General features: G+C 36.7%; 1 pseudogene; it reads right to left on the bottom strand.

Annotated features, from left to right (window-relative positions):
• Positions 1-22,071: 22,071 nt before the first annotated feature.
• On the bottom strand, positions 22,072-22,171 carry LOC116575585 (annotated as a pseudogene).
• Between the last annotated feature and the right edge of the window lie 647 nt (positions 22,172-22,818).

Raw genomic sequence — 22,818 nt, 5'->3', positions numbered from 1 at the left:
AATATCCAATGGAAGAAAAGATAGTCTCTTCAATAAGTGTCGCTGGGAAAATTTGACAGCTATACAGAGAAAAATGAAACTGGACCATTCTCTTACACCATACACAAAGATAAACTCTAAATGGATCAAAGACCTCAATGTGAGACAGGAATCCATCAAAATCCTAGAGGTGAACATAAGCAGTAACCTCTTCAACATCAGCTACAGCAACTTCTCTCAAGACACGTCTCCAAAGGCAAGGGAAATAAATGCAGGGAATATTCTTAAACAGAAAACCAGTTCAGGCAGCAGCTTAAATGTTACATCCTCAGGGAAGGTTGCTTGTGTTCCAATCTAAATTAGATCCCCACTTTCTTATCTCACACCATTTTTCCCTTTCCTTTGTACCATTCTCACAATTTCTGCATGTGTTTTGCTTGCCTAATGTCTGCATCTGTAAGAAAACTCTCATTACCCTAAGAATGGGGTAGCTTTGTGTTGTTCAGCTCTGTACCCCAAGCATCTAGCCTGGAAAATAGAAGACTCAGTAAACATCTGCTGGCTGAATTGGATGAATGAAAGAAAACAAATGTATAGATTTTATAAAGATGTCACATATAGACAATGTTAAGACTGCAACAGGGAAGATAAATGAAATTCATGATTGTTTTATTTGCTTTACTGATTCTAATCAGTGGTCTGCTACTATAGTTCTAATATGCTTGAAGGATGCTATATTGGAAAATTTTATTTGGTGTGTCCTAACAGATATATAGATTCAGAATTTATTTTAAAATGATGACAGCTAAAGTGTTCATGTAGCAGGAGCAATAGATTCGTATTCAGAAGACTTGGCCTTCCCTCGTGTGTGTCTATTACTATTATTTTTTTTTTTTCACCAACTTTGTGTTGAGAGCCTGCCTGCTTGCATCTCCCTGAATAACGGGGCAGATCACACAAGCTCTCCGAGCTTCAGCAGCTTTATCTACACAGTGAGTGTGCCTGTACCTGTTATACCTACTTACAGGGTAACTGTGAGAATCAAATGAAATGTCTAAGGAATACCATTTTATAAACTGTAAAGCTCAATATCATTTTAAAGGTTTATTATAATCATCAGGATGTACAGTCTTACTACTGTAAACATTTATTACTATCCTCAAGAAAAATGTAAGCACATTTCTGATTCATAATTTGTTAATACGAATATGCACACAAACATTTATTTATACATATATGTCCATGGGAAATTGGATGACAGATAGATTCAAGTGCATCTTTTTACTAGAAAAGAGGTTCTGTTCTCACCTAAATAGAGGGACTAGAGGGATTCCTGGCAGAAAGAGTTTGCTTTTGTTGAGCTTTGCTTTGTAACCTGGACTAATTACAAGGTAATAAAAAACAAACCTCTTGTTCGACTCTTTTTGGATAACTTCTTTTTTGTATTAAGTGATTTACTAATGCATCTTCAAACTGTTTCATTATTATATTTTATTGAGTCACTGTCTTTATTTCTCAGAGTTTTATGGTTAGTTTGTTAAGAGTTTTATATGGTGGTAATCATTAAACATAGAAATAAGTGGGAAGACCAGACCTGCATTGCCATCGCCCCCCTCCACCCCCACCGCTGAACTATTAGGCTTCTTGGGTGCCTTATCTAGTTTTTCAGTTATTTCAGTCTGCTAGAAAAAAAAAACTGTGTTTATTAGAAATTTAAAAAAAATTGACACCCTATACCATTACAAAGAGATGGATGTTTAATTTACATTTCCTACTTCGTTGACTTTCAAGAACATATTAAATAAAGCTCCCAGCTTATTTCATGCTTTTATATTTTGGCTGATTTTTTAAGGGGTGTCTGTTTAAGCACTAGAACTGAATTCTGCCTTTTTCCTACTGAAGACTTCTTGAAAACTTACAGCTAATTTCTTTATTTTTAGTTCAGCAAAAGTTTTTTTTTTTTTTTTTTTATTCTTGATGTTTAATGGGCAGGGAAGGTACAATCTACTAAATAATTTTTTTTTTAAAGATTTTGTTTATTTTAGAGAGAAAGAAGGAGAGAGAGCACACAAGGGGAGGGAGGGACAGAGAGAGAAGCAGGTTCCCCCTTAGCAGAGGGCTGGATGGAAGACTCCAGGATCATGACCTGAGCCTAAGGCAGATGCCTAACTGACTGAGCCACCCAGGTGCCCCTCTACTAAAGAATTCTAAGGCTTAGTCTTGATATTGGAGAATGTATGGTCTCAGCGGGAACAGAAAACAAACAGAGGAGAGAGGAAACAGAAGACCAACACTGTCCTCGGAGATGGGATGTGGACAGTACTGGAGCCCTGGGAGAGCTGTGGACACTCACTTCTTTAGCAGATCAGAGAAGGAAGAGTACAAGTTGGCTTAGAGATTTTAAGAATGTCTTTAAGCATGAGTTAGGCTTGAAACATTCAAACTTACAATTTTCTAAATTTAGAAAAAATACTTTCACTTGGAAGGGCAAGACTTGGGAAGGAGTATAGGAAAGAGGAATTACGGAAGTGCGGCTTGTGCATTAAAGTATTTTTTATTTAGAATTTCATGGCAGTATTTAGAGCTGTCAAACTATTTAATAGGAGTAAAGCCATTTTTTCCCCATTAAGGAGAATTATCGTCACATATAAAATAGGTAAAAATGGAACTAGAACTGGTGTGGGAAAGTGGAATACCCACCCATTCTTCCCATCCCTGGTATTGCCTTTGAGACAACCCCAAGGAACCCTGAGGCTCAGCAAGAAACATGTACACAGCCACCACTCAGAATATTAAAGACACTAATGCATTGAGAAAGCAGAATTATAAATTACTGGCCAAGTACTTACTGCCAAAGGTAGCATCTGAATCTTTGTAAGTGGCATACTTTACGTTTTTAAATTGCTTTCTAATTTTTATTTTAATATCTTGAGATGCTTAAAAATTGTGGAGGAAGAATTTATAGAAGGCCAAATTAATATAATTACTCGAACTCTGAGAAAACTGTTTGGAGATTTAAAAAGTAAATAATATACTTATGCTTTTATAAGGTTTTTGGTTCAGAATGCATTTGGGGCTTAAAATAAGCAAAAAAAAAAAAAAAAAAAATAGACCTCTAGCCTGAAATTCTAGTCTGGAAACTGAATCAATTTGAAATGGTTCCCCCTCCACCATCCATCAAGGAAGGCTACATTTATTTACACCATTCTCCTACTACACAATTTACATTTCTGTATACTATTTAATATTGCTATTAATTATTATCAATAAATTATTTATTTATCAATTTATAAATCTTTCTAAATTATAAATTAATTTATTAATTAATGTTAATAAAGATATTAATTAATATGTTATTCCATATATTATTTAATATTGGGCTAATATTTTATTGTAGGTTGAAGTTCTGTCTAGTAGTTAAGGCTCAGTTAAACCACAGTAGTCCTAAAGCACCCAAATAACTTACAACATCTAGTTAAAATGTTGAAGTTAGTATCTAATATTCACTGAGACTTTTGCCAGGTGCTAGTCTCTGGGCTGTTTTGCACAGATATTAGCTCATTAAATCCTCACAGGCAAGCTTACATGAGATGGCCCCATTTTATTCATGAGAAACTTGAGGCACAAAGAAATTAAGTAGCTTAATCAAGATCACTCAGCTAGTACCTACCAGGATGGGTTAGATGATTCCGTGGGGAATTCTACCAAACCTTCAAAGAAGAAATAACACCTCTTCTCCTGAAGCTGTTTCAAAAAATTGAAGCAGAAGGAAAACTACCAGACTCTTTCTATGAAGCCAGCATTACCCTGATCCCCAAACCAGGCAAAGACCCTACCAAAAAGGAGAATTTTAGACCAATATCACTGATGAATATGGATGCTAAGATTCTCAACAAGATCCTAGCCAACAGGATCCAACAGCACATTAAAAAGATTATCCACCATGATCAGGTGGGATTCATCCCTGGGCTACAAGGATGGTTCAACATTCACAAATCAATCAATGTGATACAACAAATTAATATGAGAAGAGAGAAGAACCACATGGTCCTCTCAATTGATGCAGAAAAAGCATTTGACAAAACCCAGCATCCATTCCTGATTAAAATGCTTCAAAGTATAGGGATAGAGGGAACATTCCTGAACCTCATGAAATCTATCTATGAAAGACCCACAGCAAATATCATCCTCAATGGGAAAAAGCTTGCAGCCTTCCCGTTGAGATCAGGAACAAGACCAGGATGCCCACTTTCACCAGTCTTGTTCAACATAGTATTAGAAGTCCTAGCAACAGCAATCAGACAACAAAGAGAAATAAAAGGTATCCAAATTGGCAATGAAGAAGTCAAACTCTCTCTCTTCGCAGATGACATGATTCTTTATATAGATCTAATTATAGATCTATAATTATATAGATCTAATATAGATATTATAATTATATAATAATTATATAGATCTAATTATTCTGTAGACTTCAACACCTATGAGCTTCCAGGAGGCTGGGAGAGCTCTTTTTGTGGTATACACTAACCCCCTGACAAGTCTGGCCCATTTGCCCTGCTCTTTACTTTTTTATTTTTATTTGTAAATATTTATTTGAGAGAGAGTGAGAGCATGGGAACAAGGCAGGGAAGGGGAAGGAGTGGGGGGAGAAGGGGCAGAGGGAGAGAGGGAGAAAGAGGTTCACCAACAGACTCCCTGCTGAATGTGGAGCCAGACACAGGACTATCTCACAACTCCTGAAGCTATGACCTGAGCTGAAATCAGGAGCCGGCTGCTTACCAGAGCGGGCCACCCAGGCGTCCCTTGTCCTGTTCTTTAATGTAACCCTTCTGTATACGCACATGCCATTGAGGTCTGCTTTTTAAGTGAACGTCCCTGCATACTGATTGCAAAACAGTGGATATGAAGAAGACAAGAGGAATTAGTGATAGAGAATTCCGAGAACTGGGGTGTATTTGAATAGTTGCAGTTGAGAAGTTAATTCCATTAGATGAAAAGAAGAATGTATTTCTTATATAAAGGTGAGCACATCCCTGGCAAACCTGATAGCGTATTTAAAACTTGGTCAGCCTACTCTGACATTGAACCCATTGACCTATGTTTTCAACATTTAGCTTCAGACATCCCTGAAAACACCACCAACCAAAGTTGGCATTTCCAGGAGAGCCATGTTATCATAAGTCAGGAGGGACATGGAACTTTCAGTCACTCAGTCTCCTGCTGGCTTTTGGAACATGTTACAACTTTGCTAATTACAGATATCTGCATAGCATTCAGGGTCCAGCAGTTAAACAGAAATTGAGGCAATTTGATAGAACCCCGATGTTAAAACTTCATTTACCTTTTTAAGTCTTCTCAACTGCAATCTATAATACGCTCCCGCAGCATGCCAGAGAGCCACATGAATGCTATAAACATTTGTGAAGAATCCTGAAGGCAGAGTGCTTTACTGGTGACTCCATTTTCATGCTTTTTCTTATCCCTCCAAATATTTTAAAAACAAAACCCAAAACACAGAAACGAATCCCTTGGAATTTGTTTCTGAGAGTCAGCAAAGGTAATTATTCTTTAAAGGAGCTTCTTTTGAATTCTTTATACTTCCCCATCTTGACCTATTTCTTTGATTCTCCAAGTGACACCTTAGGAATCTGGAAGGTGTAATTTAAATTCAGAATCTTTTTTACTCCAATAAATACTGTACTTCATTGCCGTCATAAATATCATCTGCAACACAGATTTCACACATTTGGGACAATGCTGGGTAGACTGATCTTTCTACTGAGACCAAACAAAGGCAGAATATTTGAAACTAGTTTGACTTCTTGATAGGGCTGCTGATGAAACTTTCTGCCTTAGAATCTACAAAGAATATAATACCTCTTTTATGACTCCTGATGTCATATAAAGTGTTTGAATTGATATTTTATTGATCTTTCAAAGTTTTCCTATTTTAGGTTGTAAGGTACAGGTAGACCTCCATTGTCTGATAAGGTGACAGTAATCTTTTTATATTTCTTTCAGGATTTCTCTGCAGAAGGGTTAGAATAGCCTTTGAATACAGCTTTCTCCATTGTTGGAACTGGCACCATATTTCTTACACAGGATTTCTTCCTGAAGATGGAATAATACCAGTCCTCAGGGGCTGTTGAGGTGAGTTCATGACACTTGCTCTTTCCTGAATGTTCTCAGACCATCACGTTCTATTTGGTAGCTTTCTCTCTTTTTAAAACATGTCTTTTATTTTGCCCAATTGTTTTTTGTATCCACAGCAGAATTTCCCATTGTTCCCATAAGTGCCCATGCCCTTTCTTTTTCCATTGTCGTGGCTCTGCCCTCTCTCCCTTTCCTTTGCTCCATTAATTTCTCTTCTTAACTCTTCCCACTCTTTTTTTCCATCCTGCGGTTCAGGGTTTGGTGCCAACACAGTTTGACATTTATAGATTTCTCTAGTCAATCTGGAACATATCACAACTTTTTTTTTTTTGCCATCAGTTATTCCTTTCTTTTTGGTTGTTTAAATTCAGTTTTTTATTTTAAATTAGCCAACCTGTCGTACATCATTAGTTTCAGATGTAGTATTCAATAATTTATCAGTTGTGCTTAACACATCAGTGCTTTTCTCTGGCATGCTGCTGGAGCATATTATAGATTGCAGTTGAGAAAAAGACACACATCACATGCCCTCTTTAATGCCCATCACCTATTACCCCATCACCCCACTTACTTCCCCTCCAGCAACCCTCAATTTGTTTCCTATAGCTAAGAGTCTCTCGTGGTTTTTCTCTCTCTCTGATTACTTCCCATTCAGTTTCCCTCCTTTCCCCTATGACCCTCTGTGCTATTTCTTATAGTCCATATATGAGTGAAACCATATGATAATTGTATCTCTATTGACTTATTTTGTTCAGCATAATACTCTCCAGTTCCATCCATGTCAGTGTAATTGTACTCATCCTTTGGATGGCTGAATAATATTCCATTGTGTGTGTGTGTATATGCGCCACATCTTTTTTATCCTCTTCTCTGTTGATGGACATCTGAACTCTTTCCACAGTTTGGCTATTGTGGATGTTGCCATAAATATGGGGGTGCACATGCCACTTCGGATCATTACATTTATATCTTTGGGGGTAAGTACCTAGTAGTGAACTTGCTGACTCATAGGGTAGCTCTATTTTTAACTTCTTGAGGAACCTCCACACTGTTTTCCAAAGTGGCTGCCCCAGTTTGCATTCCCATCAACAGTGTAGGGGTTTCTTCTTTCTCTGCATCCTCTCAACACCTATTGTTTCCTGACTTGTTAATTTTAGCCATTCTGACTTGTGTGAGGTGGTATCTCATTGTGGTTTTGATGTGTATTTCTCTGATGCCGAGGGATGTGAATCATTATTTCACGTGTCTGTTGGTCATTTGGATGTCTTCTTGGGAGAAATGTCTGTTCATGTCTTATGTCCACTTATTAACTGGATTATTTGTTTTTTGGGTGTTGAGTTTGATGAATTCTTTATAGGTCTTGCATACTAGACACAACACATCTTCAGTGATCCTTTTGCCATCAATTCTTCTTAAATATATTTCTTTTTCTTTTTTAGAGACTTTGCATGCACCAAGCTTCCAATGGCTCCAGGTACACAGTGTGAAGCCAAAACACAGAAATGCTAAACCCATCATGCATTTTAAGGTTTTTGAAATTCTCTTCAGAAAGTGAGAATGTTCAGAATTTCCAACGTTAAAGGCCCAGGAGAAGTAGGGGAACAGGAAAGACATACATGTCTACAATTTCCATTAATAAGTTTGGTTGGTTTTGCTTGATAATTATGGAATTTTTAGAATAGGTTTCTTTGACTCCAATTTTATTTATTTACTTATTTATTTTGGGGGCCAGCATCCTTAGTCTGGTTTTTTTGTTTTTCTTTTTAAGGCCTATTTCTGATATGTATGTATTAAGGCAATCACTCTTGAATGGAAAGCACAATCAGAGGATATAAGAGAGCGAGAGGGGGAGCTGGTGGCAGTGCTGCTGCCTTCACTCTGGTCGAGCTGGGAATCTGGAGATCTGAGGACAGAGAGAAATTCTGGGCAGTAGCTTATCAACCACCCTGCCCTCTTCCGGGGCTTACCAGGCAAATACCCATTGTTTTCTATAGATAATTTTAGTATGTATTGAGTCAGTTATGTCGAACATTTTGTAAATAATAAGAACCAATTGGATATCTTTCTCTCTTAAAATGTTTTTTTCCTTGTTTTCTTTCACTTGGGGTAAAGCAATGAAGTTAAAAAAAGAAGAGTATCATGGAGACAAAATATATACATATATATATATATATATATTTTTTTTTTCCTTCCCTTTTTTGACCAGATGAGAACTATCTGGAAAGAGAAGCGAGGTATATTCATTTAAATTTTATATCAGATACTCCCAGGCATGATCTTGGGACAACCTGTATCAGAATCACTTTCGATTTTGTTACAACATAGATCCTGGGCCACAGGTTAGATATACTGGAGAATCATTCTTGCACATATGGACTGGGTGTACAAGTTATAATTTCAAAACTCCAAACCTCAAGTTTTCTTAAATATAGTACAGTTTAAGAACTCCTATATGATGGGAACATCAGTAAGTCCATCTCAAACAAAATTACCACATAGGTGAAACTTAGTCTCCTTTTTATTAAATATTTGCTTAACTGTGTCTTATACCTGTAACTCCAAGCCCCTTCTGTTTTTACCTCTCCTTATAAGATCTATTGTCAAAAGAGGACAGTATGCATTAATGCTATGTTAAAACAAAATGCAGATTCTGAAAAGAATTGCAAAAAGCTGGTAAAATTTGGAGCAGACTCAAGACTGTACGATAAAATATTTCTCATTTATTAAGATATTCTACTCAAATCATAGGGCTTCCAAGGGGCAAAGGTCTGTGATGTGTATGTGTATTATCTATTTAAGTTGAAAACTTTTAGCTTTAAGAAATTTCTGCTCATTGAGCAGTTCACTTTCCTTAGCAGCTATGTGAGTTGCTAATAGTATATTTTTTTCTAGTTTTGCTGATATATAACTTATAACATTGTGCAAATTTAATACGTACAATGTGTTGATTGTTATATGTTGATGTCATATGACTCATTAACAAAACCCTCACTTTTATATTGCAATAAGATCACTGCCATAACATTAGCTACACCTCCAACACATCACATAATTACCATTTCTTTTTTATGGTGAGAGCACTTAAGATTTACTCTCTTAGCACTTTTCAAGTATACAATACTATCTTGTTAACTAAGATCATAAAGCTGTGCCTTAGATTTCCAGAGCTTATTCATTTTCTAACTGAAAATTATTTCTTTTGACCAATATCTCTCTGCTTCTCCTGGGCCCAGGCCTTGGTAACCACCATTCTGCTCTCTATTTCTACAAATTAAGCCCTTTTAGATTCCGCATAGAAATGATATCATATGGTATTTTGTCTTTCTCTGTCTGATTTATTCACTTAGTATGATTTCTTCAAGGTCCATGCATGTTGTCCCAAATGGCAGGATTTCCTTCTTTCTCATCGCTGAATAATATTCCACTGTATATATACATGCACATCTACATAGTGTGTACACACACACACACACACACACACACACATACACATCACATCTTCACCTCTTGACAGACAACTTAAGTTTCTACATCTTGGTTTTTGTGAATAATGTTGCAATAAACATGGGAGTACAAATATCTCTCTTTTTAAAAAGATTTTATTTATTTATTTGACACACAGAAAGAGATCACAAGTAGGCAGAGAAGCAGGCAGAGAGAGAGGAGGAAGCTGGCTCCCTGCTGAGCAGAAAGCCCAATGCAGGGCTCGATCCCAGGACCCTGAGATCATGACCTAAGCCAAAGGCAGAGGCTTAACCCACTGAACCACCCAGGCGCCCAACAAATATCTTTTTGATATGCTATTTTCATTTCATTTGGATATATGCTTGTGGGTGGGGTTTCTAGATCATATGATAATCCTATTTTTAATTTTTTGAGGAACTCCATCCTTGTTTCCCTCATGGCTGTACCAGTTTAGCTTCCCAGCAACAGTGCATAGTGTTCCCTTTTTTTAAACATCATTATTTCCTGTGTTTTTGATGATATTCACTCTAATAAGGGAACACATTAAATGTAAAAGCTTCTGCATAGCAAAAGAAACAATCAATAAAATGAGAAAACAACTTACATAGTAGGGGAAAATATTTGTAAATCATACCTCTGATAAGGGGTTAATATTCAAAATACACAAAGAACTCATATGACTCATTAACAAAAAAACCCAAACAATTGAATTAAAAAATGAGCACAGGAACTAAGTAGACATTTTTTCAAAGACTACATACAAATGGCCAACTGTACTTGAAAATATGTTTAATATCACAAGTTATCAGGGAAATGGCAATCAAAACCACAATGAATTACCACCTATTAGAGTGGTTAGCATAATTTTTTCTTAATGCTATCAGAGACGACAGAAATCTAAACAAATAGGCAACAGTGTTTTAAGGAATATGGGTCTATTATAGTTCATTATACATTCAGCATTGTTTCTAAATTAAAGGATATAAGAATTTTAAAAGGTAAAATTAACTGAAGATTTTTAAAAAATCTTTTTAAAAAAAATCAACACATTTTAATTTTTATGTGTTGCCCTCTAGCACTTGCCCACATTTATATTTATCTTTTTAATGTCTAATTTTTAAAAAAGATTTTATTTATTTATTTGACAGACAGAGATCACAATTAAGCAGAGAGGCAGGCAGAGACAGAGGGGAAAGCAGGCTCCCCGCTGAGCAGAGGTCCGATGCAGGGCTCAATCCCAGGACCCTGGGATCATGACCTGAGCTGAAGGCAGAGGCTTTAACCCACTGAGCCTCCCAGGTACCCCTTTAATGTCTAATTTTTAAAAAATGTTTTCTATTTGTAGTGTTCTGCTATTATTTAATGTTTTATCCAAAAAACTAGCATATTTTCCTTGGTACTACATATCTTTAAAAGTTATTATTTTTAATAACTGCATTAGAGTCCACTGGCTTTTTAAAACCATTCCCTAATTGTTCAGCATTTAGATTGTTGCTAATTTTTGAGTCAAAAAAATTTCTGTAATAAAAACCTTCATACTTATTGCTTTCATAACCCAGCAGTGGGATCCCTGACTCATCGGATATGAACATTTTTATTCCTCTTGATAGACATTGCCAAATGGCTCTCCAAAAACATTGTACCAATTTATATTGCCATTAGTGATAAATGAGTTTGACTTTAATCACACTAGCATTAATATCCCATTATCTTTATCTACCTCTCTTGTTTTCTTCTGTAATTGTACATGATAGATTTTAGATGGATTCCTAACTCATGTATATCAATAACATTTGAAGAAAATAAGAACAACTCAAAAGAAATGTAGCATGGACGTTTTATCCTTCAAAACATTAATCCACTTTTCTACATGTTTTATGTTATTCCCCTTGATGTTGAATCCATTCTCAAATTTTCTCCTCCAGAAAAGGAGTTTATTATTATAACTTAGCTCTCTTCCCCCTGAATATGGAGCTATGCACTTACACTTTATTATTTTTATTATTATTACTTGTTTACTAATACACAGTTTATTATTTGACAAAGGATAGAATTTACTAAACTCTTCCTTTATTGAGTTTGTTCTAAAAGCATTCATGTCTTATTTAGAGTTCAAATAATGCTGACTGTATACTAAAAGATTCATATTACATATATGATATTCCAGGAAGTGTTATATTTAACTCATAAATACTCCAAATAAAAATTAAATTATTGATTCTTAGAGACAGAGAATTCAGGTTCAAATCACTTAAAATTTCCAAGGGGTAGGAGGTCCTAGAGAAAGAATGCGTTTCAGTCAACAATGGTCCTCTTCTCTCTGGGAAATTTGACTTCATTTTCTTAACTTGAACTTTAAAAGGGAATTGTGAGAGAGAAAAGGGGCATATCTTTAAGCATCTATATCAACCCAAATAAAACTGGAAATCATTGGTGTTGCAGATGTCAGAGCTGGATTATCCTAACATCTAAGTCATTGTGGTCATTTATTATTCTGTAATAAGTTACCCCAAAATTTACTGGCAAACAACCATGAATTTTATGGGTCAGTAGTTCAGAGAGAACACAGTAAGACTGGTTTGTTTCTGCTTAGTGATGTCTAGGGTCAGCTGAAAGACTGAAAGGCTGGCATCTGGCATAATCTGAAGACTCATGCACTCACTCACTTGGTGGTAGATAATGGTTTTTGGTTAGTTCAGTCCCCCAGAGCTAACATTCCAAGAGAAAGCCATGTAAATGCATATTCCTTGTAAAGACCTAGGCTTGAAGTCATATAGCCTCACTTTCACTGTACTCCAGTGGTCAGAGTGGGCATAAGCCCCCACCCAGATTCAAAAGGATGGGGGACACAGATGCGGCTCTTGGTGGGAGGACTGCTAAAGTCACTTTGGAAAATAAAAGAGGACTGGGGGAGGTATGTTGCAGTCACTTAGGAAAACACAATATGCTACCCAAATGATATGAAAAATAGATTTGACATATGCTATTTTTTCTGAGCCTTTAAAAATACTCAGTGTGGAAAAAGTTGTGTATTCCACAGATAACAGTTATAAACTCTCTTAAAAGTATAAAAGACAGCTATTTGAAGAAGGGAATGGCACTGATTGATCCCTTGCCTGAGTGAAGACCCCATCAGCATTGTACAGGATAAGTGAAACTCTGGTGAAAATGCACAGTCTTACAGGCTTGAAAAACCAGGGGGATATGGTTTGGATGGCCACAGCAGATTGAAAGTAGAAGAGATGTCAGTCTCAGGAAAAGGAGAGTCAGACAGCTGAAGATTTATATTCTGCATATAACTCTTTTCAATTCTCTGGCCGGCCTCTGAACTATGAGTGTATGGGTGGATGATGAGCAACCCAACTAAGGATTTAAAAACAAACAAACAAACAAACAAAAAACTTAACACAGACTTCAGCTTCCACTCATCAAAGGGAAGACATATTTTGGGGGGTTTTAGTCTAGCTAAACTGTTTGCTAACACAGACCAACCAACCAGCAAACCAACCAGCCAACCATTATTCTTTAGAGGAAAATAACAGAATCCAGTGACTCTATAGGTCTGGGCTTCATCCTCTGTGAAAAGTAAACACATAACCTCTGCAGTCAGGCCAGTCTTTCTAGGTGAACTGGTATAAATTACTTTATAATGACTAACTCTTAGCCCAGGTGCCAAGTTTTAGCAAAATTTGTTTGGAAAACTCTAACTGTATAGAGACACCAATCTATCTTCTTTACACATCATAGTTATGCTGTAGGATGCCCTTGTATGAATTTCCAGGAGAGGCAAAACCTGTCTCTGGTAATAAAAAAAACTTGTAACAGTGGTTGTCTCTAAGGGTGGGGTTGGATACTCACTGGGAAGAGGTATGTGGGAACTATCTGGGAACTAATCTTATTATATATCTTGAAGGAGGTTTGTATTAAACAGTTGTATACATTTTTTTAAAATAACTCACTAAACATCCAGTGAAGACTTATACACTTTACCATATGCTAATTTATCTAAAAAATTGAACCATAAAAATGGTAAACTCTAATTAATAAAAAGAGATATATTCAGAGATGAGGTATTTTTCAAAATACATAAAAATTTAAGGTGGTCCAAATAAAATTAACTTTCCCTTTTTAGTCGACCTGAAAAAAATTTAAGGTTGATTGTGGGTGAATAAAAAAATGAAAAAGCAAATATAGTAAAGTTAATTGTGGTATCTGAATAGTGGATTTTTGCAGGGCTAGGTCTTAGGGGAGGTAAGTGAGGCACACAGACTGCAAAATTGGAGGCAGTCAGTTTAGATTCATGTAAGTGCATGGTGAGAACCTGAGAGAAAGTGCCTCTTTGAATTTTGCATCCTGGCTGCCTCACTTCTCTATCTCTCTAGTCCCAGCCTTTTAATACCCTATCCACTATGGCCATACTTATCTCATTGTTAGCAACTGGACCTAACTTAGGTTGCAGCCATGGAGAAGTGTGCTCAGATCTCCCATCAAGAGAGAACTCACTGTGGGGAGTGTAGTTAGCTGAAAATCACTGACTGCAGGTGTCTTCAGGATCTTCCTCTGCTTTGAGTTGAGGTCTTGTGCTTTCAAGGCAACCCTCAACTAATGACTGACCATGGTGGTGATAAAATGGGTCACTATTTCCGGCCTGTGAAGGACTCCTTTATGGACAACTGTTGGGCTAAGTGAGACTTTCATAGAGTTGTACTATAGTCTGAGTCTTTCCTGCCAACCCACCTTTCCTTTCCCATTACTTGTCACTTGTGTCAGACCCGCATCATAGTCTGAAGCCCTTCTCTGCCTACATTGCTCCAGTTTTCCTGCATCTTTCACAGTTTTGCTCTCAGTGTGCGTGTGTATGTCTAGATGCATCTTAGTGTCTGCCTCCCAGACACCAACAGTGTACTACCTGCCCAAATTCATGCACCTATTTAGTTCCAGGTCTCTGCCTTCTTGCCTACATAGCTCACTCTCGAAAAATAGCCATCCGCGCACCTGGGTGGTACAGTTGGTTAATCCAATTCTTGGATTAGGCTCATGTCATGATCTCAGGGTAATGAGATCCAGCCTGGTGTTCGGCTCTGTGTTCAGCACTCAGCATGGAGTCTACTTAGTTTCTCTCTCTCTCTCTCTCTCTCTCTCTCCCTCTGCTCCTCCTCCCCACCACATGTTCACTTGCACTCTCTCTCTCTCAAATAAATAAATCAATCTGTTAAAAAAAAGCAATCAGTCCTCTGCTTACCTGGACCCTCATACAAACTTCTTCAGAACAAGCTATGTTGTTTCTGTAGACCAGCTCTAGCACCTGGAATCTGGCCATCATAAGGCTGCAGGTTCCTATTGCTTTCTACATTTGCTACTTCTGAAGACTTTATAGCCCTCTTTCCTCCTTTTAATAGCTAACCACCTTTCACTAGTTGGTAATTCTTTGTAGTAAAATTTCCTTGTTCTAATTACTGTGTGGCTTCTGGTTCTTGACTAGACATGAGCAGCTATAGAATTGATGGTGGGAATGGTCCTAGGAGAAAAATCTTTAAAGATAAGATTTTCGAGATTGGTCTGGTCATGTCCTTGGGCTTTAGTGCAGTGCTGCACTTTTTGTCGATGGGAATGGAATGATAATCCATGACATACAGTAGCATCACAATTAATGAAGCTATTCATCATCTGTCATTGTGATGAAGTGCCAGTTTGAACTAAATGCCTTGGTAGTTCAAATGGTTGCTGTACTTGACTGTTAGGGCAATAGTGATGACTATGAGAGCTAATGCATTTTTTTTTAAAAGAAATTGGAACATTTGCAGAAAGAAAAAATATGATAATCTCAGGTCTTTCTTTAAATACTCTACTTATGTCATGATCTTGGAATCAGAGAAATTTCATGGGTGAAAGTCAAACGCAAAATTTAATGTAAGTATTGCAGAATTACAACATCAGTTGAATTAATAACCTTAAAATTTTCTCATCTGAAAGTTAGGGAATTAACTGGGAAAGAATGAAAGTGAAAACTAAACTGAGGACATCTGGTTAGAATCAGATAAAACAATCTTCAACTCCACAAGTCACTCAGAGTCTTTCTTGCCAGTGGAAATAGCTTTCCCACCTGTGTCTAAGGGTATGAGAATTTCTTTCCTGGAAGACCCATGACAGACCTTGGGTACATGTCTTGCAAGGGGTATGTTCATGCTTTTCCATACCCCACCCCCCTTGTCATCATTTGACCCATAACTGGGCCAAATCTCAGTATGCTTCAGGAGTCAGGTACAGAGTAAGACTCAAGAAGAAATAGAATGACAAAATCTGCCAATTATAATCCCTAATCTAGGGAATATATGTGGAAGTAGATTCAGAGGTTGTTAGAAGATAGAATCAAACTAGAAGGGTGGGACTAAATACATTGATATGGGTACAGTTACTGAAATTCTGCATTGACTGTGCTAGCTCATGGAGTTGGAAGTGACAATTTCTTTGGTTGGTTGCCCAAACTTTAAACTCAGTGGTGGCTTATGTTTAATGGAGCTGAGATACCAGTGCTTGCATGGCATGGTATTAAGCATTAAAAGGCCCAGAATTCCTTCCCTTTACCAAGATGATGACACATACAATAAGGAGGGGATCACCTGCATTCTTGAAAAGATCTGTGGTTGCTCTTCTTTGCAGCCAAGCATGACTCTAGGTAATGTCATCACTGATGCAGATTCCTTGATTTTAGTAGAGATAGTGGGAGGTTAAAGTGTCAGAAGCCAAGTGACCAGTTGAAGAAAGACATGTAGGCCCATTTATTAGAAAGGTCAGCAGGGACATAACAATAATCAGAACTTATAGGAAATTGATCACAGTGTTCTTAGGAATGGAATAGTTGGGAAGTCTATGAGAACATTGCTTGGTTATAACAGAAACCCCTTTAGTAGTGATTAAATGCTTGAGGAGGGTCATGACCTTTCACTAGGTTTCCAGTCCTAAGCCTGTTCATAGACCCAGAACGTCTTGACTGAAGGGAAAGTCAGGTTCTCTTGAGGAAAAATCATGCAATGTTGCTGTAGGTATAGACTGTGAATCTAGTCTCAAGCCTGCATAAATTTACTAGAGTGTCTCCTCATTAGGGAAAAATACCCAGACCTTTGGAAATTGCTAAATATTGTTTCTAAATTATTGCTAATTCCTAGTGACCCCAAACACCACTGTGCCTGTGATTGGGTGATAACATGGAGTCAACCCAGGTGTGAGTCACAGCATACCCAGCAGTTCATAGGCTCACTTTGTTTTCATTCCCTAGTTTCTAAATGTTTAATTAGATTAGAAATATGTGACATTTGGAAGAATCCCCACACTGGCCTTTGACCCATGGAGTAAGGGTCATCATGGTAGTAAGGGCTCATGGAAACTTCAGAACTTTTCTGCTCATAATGATAGTAAACCAGAAGCAATACCACATCTCAAAGATCAAAGACAAAAAATGAGAGGGGTAATACCTATTGCATTCCTTATTAGCTTGCCTGTTTGGCTTACGTGAAGTTGGATGGATTTTGGAGAATGACTGTGGATTATTTTATTAGGTGAAGACTGCAGTTGTTCAATATACAGTATCTTTACTGGAGAAAATTAGCATCGCTTCTGGCGTCTGATATGCAGTTATTGATCTGGCCAGTGTTTTTTTTTTTTTTTTTTTTCCTCCATATTGTAAGGACCACCAAAGGTATTTGCTTTAAACCTTCACTGTTTTGCCTTATTGTATCAACCTGTCTGCTTGCTCTCTGCTGCAATATAGTCTTCAGAGGTCATGATTGCTTTGATGTTTGACAAAACGTCACTGTGGTCCACTATACTGGGGACATAATGCTGATTGGATATAATGTGTAACACGTTGTAAATTCCCTATCTTTCCATTCACCCATTTTGCCCATCTCCCTACCCCATTCCCTTCTGGCTACTATTAGTTTGCTCTCTGTAGCTATAGGTCTGATTCTGCCTTTAAAAAAAATTGAGTATAGTTGACACACAATGTTACATTAATTTCAGGTGTACAACACAGTAATTCTAGAGTTTATACATTATACTAAGTTTGCCACAAGTGTAGCTACCATCTGCCATCACATAACACTGTTACAGTATCACTGATTATATTCCCTATGCGGTGCCTTTTATTCATCTGACTTATTCATTCCATAACTGAAAGACTGTATTTCCCACTCTCCTTCACCCATTTTCCTAATCTTCAACCTCCCCTTACCTCTGACAACCATCAGTTGGTTCTCTGTATATATAGGTTTGATTCTGCTTTTTGTTTGTTCATTCATTTTTTCTTTTTTAAAAATTCCACTTATGGGTAAAATCATACAGTATTTGTTTTTCTCAATCTGAGTTATTTCACTTAGCTTAATCCCCTCTAAGTCTATCCATGTTGTCACAAATAGCATGATCTCATCCTTTTTATGGCTGTATAATATTCATGTGTGTGTGTATAAAAAATATGTGTATATATGTGTATGTCTGTGTGTGTGTGTGTGTGTGCATACACATATCTGCCTTATCCATTTTTCTATTGATGGACACTTGGGTTGTTTCCATATGTTAGATATTTTAAATAATGCTGTAATAAACATAGGTGTGAATATATCATTTTAGATTAGTATTTTTGTTAGTAATTTTTATTCCTTAGGAAGACATATGTGAGCCAGAAGATAGGAGATAAATCCCCCAATCTTTCAGGAGACTGTCTTTTTAGTGAAGTTACTAGAAATCCAATATTCAATGACACATTGAGATATTCTCTCCAAGTTGGAGGACAAGTTGCTGCTATTTCTTGTAACACCCACAAAGAAAAGATAAAAGGCATATTTGATAGGGGTAGAAGGAAACAGAGAGAGAGAGAGGGAGAGAGAGAGAGAGAGAGATAGAGAGAATCTTAAGCAGACTCCCTGCTAAGCATGGAGTACTTATGTGGGGCTCGATCCCATGACCCAAGATCACGACCAGAGCCAAAACCAAGAGTCAGACACTTAACCAACCAAGCCACCTGATAGGCCTCTTTCTTTTTAAAGTTTGAGATTTAGTTTTAGATTTATAGAAGACATGCGCAGATAATACAGAAAATTCCCTTAAACTCCTTGACCCTCTACCTTCCACATCTAGTTTCCCTTTATTAATATCTTGCATTACTCTGGTACATTTGTTATAATAATGAACCAATATTGATACATTATTATTAATTAAAGTCCATAATTTATTCAGAGTTCCTTAGTTTTAACTTAATGTTCTTTTTCTATTCCAGAATCCCATCAGGCATAACACAGTAAATTTCATTGTCATGTCTCCTTAGGTTTCTCTTGATAATGACAATTTCTCAGATTTTCCTTGTTTTTGATGAGGGGTACGGTTTAGATGTTTTGTATAATGTCCTTAATTGGAATTTTTTTTGATGATTTTCTCATGGTTAGATTGGGGTTATGGGTTTTGGGGTGGAAGACCACAGAGGTAAAAATGCCATTCTCATCACCTCATAATAAGGGTATACACCATCAACATGACTTATCACTGTTGATGTTAACCTTGATCACCTGGCTGGGATGGTGTTAGATTTCTCCACTATAAAGTTACTCCTTTTCCCCTTTTGTTTCCCACCCATACAGCCCAGACATAATGGGGCTGGGAGTTATGCTCCCTTCCTTGAGGATGAAATATCTACGTAAGTTATTTGGAATTTTTCTGCACAGGAGGTTTGTTTATTCTCTCTCATTCATTTTTAAATTTGTTAATTACACTACAGACTCATAGATATTTGTTCTATATTGTGGGGTGGTTTTTTTGTTTTTGTTTTTGAAGTATGGTCTTACATTCCAGCATTAGAAGAGGCTCCAGATTCATTTTGTGTTTAATTTTGCTTAAAACAGTATGTTTGACAATGTGCCTGCCCAACATATATTAATATTTCTGTTAAAAAGTATAATAGATGGTTATTCTGTGCTTAGTACTTTATTACATGCTTGGTGTAATGTTATTTTTTTCTAATAGGCAGATAATGATCATCCTCTTGGTTATCACTTACATGTTTATGCTCCTTTGCCTTTTACAAAATTTCTCCATCTCCCATATGCATTAGCTCATTTTTTAATGTCATAAAAATTTTCTGTGATAGGTATGTTGGAATAATGATTTTGACTTCATGGATAATGAATCTTATCTTGACTTTTAACAGATTTTTTTAAAAGGAGAAATTAAACTCCATTTTATTGTAGTGACTGTAGCTTCTGCTAAATGTATGCAGTCATGTGTTCAGATTCTCTCTTACACAATCCTACAGGGTTTTCCTGATTATGGCAACATATGACCACAATGGATTTATGTTTTGTTTTTTCCACATTTGTTTTCCACTCCCTTTCCCATTTGAAGCCATGAAAATAATAGAAAATTTCAGTTACTTAACGCCTTGGCATATTTCAGCTCACTTCAGAATGCAAAAATGTAAATTGAGGAAAACTCTATGGAATATATTACAATTGCTCCACATCCCTTCTTAAGCATAAAATTTTCCAGGAAGCGAAATAAAATCCCCACATCACAATATGTGAAATATTTGATGCACACCCAGAATGTCAATAAAATTATAAGTTATGCCATCAAGTATGCTTTGACACAATTGTATGGAGACCTTATATATTTTAGTGCCGTCCTAGTCTTGCAAAATATAAACACATCACTCTATGGTGAACTAATGATGTTGCAATGATTTCCTTTCAAATGTCTTACTTTGTAAGGTATCAGCTGAGCTTGATTTAACTTTATTATCTTTTTTGGCGGGGAATATAGATCCTATAACTTCATGCATAGTCATATATTTTTCTAGGATTATGTTTGATGGACTTTGAAATTATAGATCAAAATCTTTCTTTTAATTAGAGAGAAAGCCTCCCTTTATCTACACTGCACTCTAGTGTTTGCTTGTGAACATCAAGGGAGAGCACTGAAGAGTGAGTTTTGCTACAGTGACCTGCACAATTAATAGCTTCAAAAAATATTCTGGGAAGAGCGCACAGCTCAGCTCTATAGGCCTCCGCTGGGCTGAGCTGTCCCACTGAGCTATAGATAACAGAGGATCACATTTAGACATTTTAATTGAACTGCTTTTGGCTTTCTTCAGATTTTATGAGAAAAAAACCTTACAATTCTCAGAAATAAAAACTATGTTGTCACCACACTGTCAGAATGCTGGAATCGAGTTTACTCTCAAGAGGGGCTATGTTTAGAGTCAAAGTTGGTTTGTCACTTCAAATAGGTTCTTTTGGAGTCCATGGTGTTTTGGAGACTCTGTTCATTTTCCCTTGCTCATTACTGACCTGATTTAAGGTGAATGGCACCTGTATAAAAATACCCCTTCCTCACCACTGCTCATCATTACAACAGGGATATGTGTGAGGTGGTTTTTCACAGCTACAGAATTTTTGGGACGAAGCTGACACTTCATGCTACAAACAATTTTCTACTGAAGAATCTGTGACATGTTTGTATTACATGTAGGAACTGCCAAACCGGGAGCTAACAGTCATCCCAGAGGTTGTCACCTGTCAATAAACCTGGATAAAACTCGACTATAAACCTTACTCCATTTTCTGCCTACCTCATTTACGGTTTTCAAGGAAACAATAATCTGACACTCTTCCAGAGATCTTATGTAATTTTACAATATTTAAGTGATACATGGCCATAGCATTTAGTGTTGGTAGTTTCAGGAGATGAATCAGTTTGTGAAGGTAGCATTTAATCTATTTAAGGGATTTAATTCATCAAAATGTATTGTTCTCCAACCATGTGCAATATACCTTCCATGAGGTGGAGGATATGAATGATCTCTGTTTTCAAGGGGCCTAGCGTCTTATTTAAAAAAGTATTAAATAATAATTCAAGGGAGATTATTGATAAAATAATAATCAAAGTATATCTTTCAGGAGAGTATTTCCAACTGGGAATCAAAATGGCTTCATGGAGGTGAAAAAGTACTATTTATGGAGTGCCAACTTTACACAGTCCTCAGAAAAATGATATGTTGCTGGTGTGATCCCCACTCTACGGGAAAGAAAATAAGGCTCAGAGAAGCTAAGTACTGACCTAATGTCATAGAATAATGACAGATATTTAAATGGGGGTCACCTCTGATTCTCAAACCTCTTCTTTTTTTCAGTTAACAATTATCAAGCTCCAAAAGTAGAGATGCCAAACCAATCTATAAAACTGTTATTATTATTTGCTTTTCCACATGTGATTAAAATGGTGACTCAGAATGTGTAGGTGACCCGGTTACTACTAAACAGACAACAAATGGTGGATCCAGGATTTGTATGTAGGTCTTTTTTAATGCTTTTTTATCATGGATAATTGTTTTCTTCTTCTTTTTTAAAAAATTGTGTTATGAAAATTTCACATGAGTCTATCTTCTTAACAAATTTTTTAAGAGCACAATATAGCATTTTTTTTTTTTTTAATATGGACTGCTTCACGAATTTGGGTGTCATCCTTGTGCAGGGGCCATGCTCATCTTTGTCTTGTTCCAATTTTAGTCTGTGTGCTGCCAAAGCAAGCCTACAGTCTTGTTAACTACAGGCACAGTGCTGCACAGCAGATCTCTGGATCTTATTAAAATTGGGTAATTGAAATTTTATACCCATTGAACAGTAACTCCCCATTCCTACTTCCCCCTTTCTCTTGTAATCACCATTCTACCCTCCATTTGTATGAGTTTGACTTATTTTGGATACTTCATGTAAGTGGAACCATGCAGTATTTGTCCTTCTGTGACTGGTTTGTTTAACTAGCATAATGTCCTCCAGGTTCATCTATATCATTGCATATGGTAGGATTTCTTTTCTCTCCCTTTTATGTTGAATGTATTCCATTGGTTGTGTATATCATGTTTTCTTTATCCATACATCCATCCATGGACATATAAGTTATTTCCATGTTTTGGCTCTTGAATGATGTGGGAATGCACATGTCTCTTTGAGATCCTGATTTCAGTTCTCTTGGATGAATACCCAGAAGTGGGATTGCTGGATCAGATGGTAATTTTTTTTTTTAAATTTTGGGGGGAATTTCATAATATTTTCCATAGCAGCTGCATCATATTACATTCCCACCAATAGTGTATTATGGATAATTTTAAATACACATTGTGGAGAGAAAGGTACAATGCCCCTGCCTGTACCTGTTATTCAGACTTAACACTTA

Source organism: Mustela erminea, chromosome 16, assembly GCF_009829155.1.
Source record: "Mustela erminea isolate mMusErm1 chromosome 16, mMusErm1.Pri, whole genome shotgun sequence".
In the NCBI taxonomy this organism is placed as follows: Eukaryota; Metazoa; Chordata; class Mammalia; order Carnivora; family Mustelidae; genus Mustela; species Mustela erminea.
Note: the sequence above shows the minus strand (reverse complement) of the source record. Positions and strands in the feature narration are given on the sequence as shown.